Source organism: Mustela putorius, unplaced genomic scaffold (genome assembly GCF_011764305.1).
Source record: "Mustela putorius furo isolate JIRA1106 unplaced genomic scaffold, ASM1176430v1.1 tig00000430_pilon_pilon_pilon, whole genome shotgun sequence".
Lineage (NCBI taxonomy): Eukaryota > Metazoa > Chordata > Mammalia > Carnivora > Mustelidae > Mustela > Mustela putorius.
In genome coordinates this window covers 16,742,248-16,747,056 of record NW_025421377.1, presented here as the reverse complement: position 1 = coordinate 16,747,056, position 4,809 = coordinate 16,742,248, and the positions used below count along the sequence as shown (strand labels likewise).

At 34.0% G+C, this 4,809-nt stretch overlaps 1 non-coding gene across 1 annotated transcript; it reads left to right on the top strand.

Moving 5' to 3' along the window:
- The first annotated feature begins 316 nt into the window (after positions 1-316).
- LOC123392083 lies at positions 317-420 on the top strand. Its single transcript, XR_006606745.1, has one exon. It is a non-coding gene; the product is annotated as a U6 spliceosomal RNA (small nuclear RNA).
- Positions 421-4,809: the final 4,389 nt, after the last annotated feature.

Genomic DNA, 4,809 nt, shown 5'->3' with positions numbered 1-4,809 from the left:
CAGAAATCACTTTCAATCTTCTGGTAGACCACACTGCAAGATACAAACTATGATGGTGTAAACTGACATGACAAAAGGAAGCCAAAAGATTTCTAAATCTTGAAAAGACAATGTGAATATACATATTCTTAATGAAATCATTAAAAAAAGTTTTATCATTTTTCACACCTCTGTATTTGGTTGTGGCTTATAATGTACATACTTGCACTAGTTAAGAAGTATGTATACATAATTTACCAGTAAATAAATGTATTTTGGAATATTTGTCCAAAAATGTTTTAATGATGAAATGTGTTATCAAAAAATTAGGGGGACCATACTCACCTTGGTAGCACATACACCAAAATTGGAACAATACACAGATTAGCATGACCCTTGCACAAGAGTGACATACAAATTTATGAAGTGTTTTATATTAAAAAATAAAAAAATATTGGAGGTACCACTGGTCTAGAGAAAGCACTAGAGTTAACTTTCTAATATAAAAAGAACAATAGCTTTGTAGCTATCTATCTATAAATTTTGTCAGCTTTATTTCTTCTCAATATTTTGCACTAAATGGCAAATATAGAAGAAGCAGTGAGGTTTGGGAACAGTCTATTTCCAATGATGCCTATGAAAACATAATTACACTATTCTACCTGTGTAAAGAGTCCTGATACTATTATCATTATGCCAATGATAATAGTGTCAATGATATAATTTATATGTAAATAAATAAAGACAAAGATTTTTTGAAACAGTAGCATATAAAGACTGGAAAAAGACATGTAATTAGACACGATTTTCTTGTAAGGTGAGTCATTTCCCTGCAACATTCTTATTCAATATAAATGCCAACAGAACTTCCAGAACATTTGAGTCATGACCTAAACACTTTTTTGTCTGAAGCTGGTATTCCTACCACAGAGAAGCAGAGGTCTCTGAAGTAAAAAAAAAAAAAAAAAAAAAAAAAAAAAGTCAGTCTCTTTGCCAATTTTACAAGTTGGCCATAGCTATAATAATCAATTCCTTCACAGATACAGAGTTTGCATATAAGTTTTTTTTTATGTGTATGTGTCCTATAGCTCTGGGCAGGTATTCAATTTAGTGAATATGCTTTAGGTTAACAAACATGGAACAAATAATATTTAACTGCTGACCAAATTTTAGATACTTAATTTCTAGAAGACGTATGACTTGAAATACCATTGTGCTTTAATGTAATCAATGGGTAACATCTAGTTCCTTATTTCAGATGTAAGAATTACAATCCAGACAGAGAGAATACAAAGTGCTAACAACTCAAAGCAAAATTCATACAGCTTAGAACACAAAACCACCTGGAAAAGAACCAGAATAAATAAATGAATTTGTCTATATAAATTAGCAATTCTCAGGCTATGACATGTGAGTAGACTGGACTCTAAGACTGAGACTGAAACTGACTTGAAAACAATGAAAAATCCAGTTCTATAAATGGCTATAGGAAAAAAAAAATTGTGAAAACAGCTTTTTATTAGACATCGAGCTTTTTCAGCCACACATGCAAACACAATTACAGCAATTTTATCAGTAGTTGTGTGCAAACTTGAATAGTAATTGTACACATGTACACAGTTTCATTAGAATTTAATGCTTATCTTTCCAAAATATGTTAACTAAAATTTAACTGTTTTATTCGAATAAAAAACAAAATAATGATACTGATATCAGTTACTTATAACTAAAACAAGGTTGTTGTTTTTTTTTTTTCCTTTTTAATTTGGGCTTCTATTTAAAATTAATACTCAGAATACCATCAAAAATTTTCGTTAAGCAAGGGGGAAAACACCTTTATCCACTGAGGAAAAAAAAAATAGCCCAACAAAAACCCACAGCCAAGTACTAATCTAGATTTAATAGTTGATATCATAGTGACTTTTATGATTTCCTTAGGGTAATGCTAAAAAGCTTTAAAGCAGTTTGCCTCAAATTGTGTCTTTCCTAGGTTTGCTACTCATCCAAAACATAACCCATTAAGGACTGTTAAGTCAGAAAACAGGAAAAATTAAATAGGAAAACATGCATTGTGGATTTGTTTATAAAATCTATATTATTTAAATATATTTTGTGTCACCAGATTGAAAATCTGTATGTCTTCTAAATGCAAAGATGCTTAAAAATAAGCATTTTAAGAGTTCCTAGATGGCTCCATTGGTTAAGCATCCGATATTGGTTTTGGCTCAGGTCATGATCTCATGAGTCATGAATTCGGGTTCCAGGGTAAAATCCACACTCAGCATGGAGTCTGCTTGAAGATTGTCTCCCTGTCCCTCCTCCAACTCACACACTCTCTTTCTCTCTCTCTCTCCCAAATAAATAGATACTCTTTTTAAAGAATCAGCATTTTATTGTGAATATTTTGCAAGTAAATATACCATGATCTTGGAACTTGAAAAGATTCTTAACACATCTAAGGATGTATGAAATAGACATAATTTAAATATACAGTAGTTATTACAAAATTACAAAGTACGATAATTTGTGCAAAGTTCTTACCTATGAATAAGGAGATTTGGAACATTTAAAAAATCAGTTAAACTCATCTCATAAACATGGCTTGATTATACACACATTATTGTATCTCATATTATTGTAGACATTGGCAGCAAAAATTTTTAGTACATGTTTTCTGCCACTAAAGACCTTATGTAATACAGAAAAGAATGATTAGTATCACCAGCTCTAAGAATAACAAAATGCAAAGGGAGAGAGTCATTTATTCTTTAAGATTTGGGCCTATTAGCAAATACTTGAAAAAGAAGTGGTATTTGAGAAGAGCATTATAAAATGAGAAGAAATTCCACAAGCAGAGAAGTCAAAGAGATACTACATTCCATCCCATTGCAAACATCTCATGTTTTCTCATTTCCACATTTCAAAATTATCTAAATCACTTTAAAACTTTCTCATCCCTCAGGTTTTGTTTGAAAGGACATTTTCTATGAGAAATCATCTATGAGTCAACAATACTAAATAGTGTTGCTAATTCTATTTTTAATCCATTTTACTGAATACTTGGTATAGGTTATCCAGACTTGTGTCCTTCATTTTTATATGTTTTACTTTAATTATTTCTTGGATGATTTCCTTTTATTCTCTTTTCTCTCTTTCTGAAATTATTATTATTTTTTTAAGATTTTATTCGTTTATTTGACAGAGAGAAATCACAAGTAGACAGAGAGGCAGGCAGAGAGAGAGGAAGGGGAGCAGACTCCCTGCTGAGCAGAGAGCCCAATGTGGGACTCGATCCCAGGACCCTGAGATCATGACCTGAGCTGAAGGCAGGGGCTTAACCCACTGAGCCACCCAGGCGCCCCTGAAATTATTATTTTGGAATGTTTGACTTCTCAGCAGTCAGGAGTCCTCTCAATTTCTTATATTCACTCGGCTACCCCATGGTTTTCCTTGTTTCATTTTCTTCACCGTATAATCATATATATTTAGTTTTAAAACCTCCTTTTTGTATTGTTCTTTTTTTTTCCCCCTTTGGTCTTATTCCTGTATCATGGGTTCAGTGTGGAGTGGGCAAGGGAGGCTGGCCGTTCTGGACACGGGTGGTAGCCATACTGCCCAAGATGTCCCCCTTATCTCACTTGATATTTATATCCTCGTGTAATCCCCTCTCCCCCTTGAGTGTGTGCTGACTTAGTGACTTGCTTCTAATGTATTGAGGGGGCAAAAGTGATAGACTATAATTCCAGAGATTAGGTTGCAAATAATTATAAGTCTTGTCTTGCTCACATACGCTTTCACCTTTCAACTTACATTGATGAAGCAAGATGCAATGTTGCAGAGACTCACGTGGTAAGGAACTGAAGATAGCCTCTGACAAAGAGCCTACAAGGAAGCAAATCCTGCCAACAACAAAGTAAGTAAGCTCAGAAGTGGGTCCTTCACCAGCTGAGCATTGAAGTAACTACAGCTCCCTCTGATACCTTGATTTCAGCTTCTGAAGGACATTACCCACACATTAGAGCTAAGCTCTGCCCAGTTTCCAGGTCTACAGAAGCTTTGAAGTGATCCTTGTGGTTTCAAGCAACGGAGCATTGAGGAAATTTGTTGCTATGCAGGACACTATTCTTATCTGCATTCTGCCTGATATAAACTAGAATATGAGCTTCTCTTTAACTTTTTCAGAGAATAAAACTCAAGGTTTGTATGGGGTGAGGAAGAGGGCAATTTACCTAACAGACTGGGAAACAGAATCTGGGAATCTGGTTCTTTTAAAAACACACTTTCAACTAAAACTTTATTTTTATTCCATTGTTCCACTATCTGAATTACATAATGCCATAAATTTCAGAGCCTTCTTCAGACCCATAGCAAAAATCAGTCTGTTTAACAAACCATTGGAGACACTTAATCTCAGGAAACAAAGTGAGGGTTGCTGGAACGGAAGAGGTGGCTGGTGATGGACATCGGGGAGGGTATGTTCTATGGTGAGCGCTGGGAGTTGGGTAAGGCTGATGAATCACAGACCTGTACCCCTGAAACAAATAATACATTATATGTTAATAAAAAAATAAGTCTGTTTAAATAAAAAGAATGAAATCTCGCCATTTTCAATGACATGGATGGAGCTAGAGAGTGTAATGCTAAAGGAAATAAGACAGCTACCATATGATCTCACTAGTATGTGGAATTTAAGAAACAAAACAAATGATCAAGAGAATAAAAAAGAGAATTAGAGAGAAGTGAAGAAACAGACTCTTTTTTTTTTAAGATTTTTTTTTTTTTAATTTATTTATTTGACAGACAGAGGTCATAAGCAGGCAGAGAGGCAGG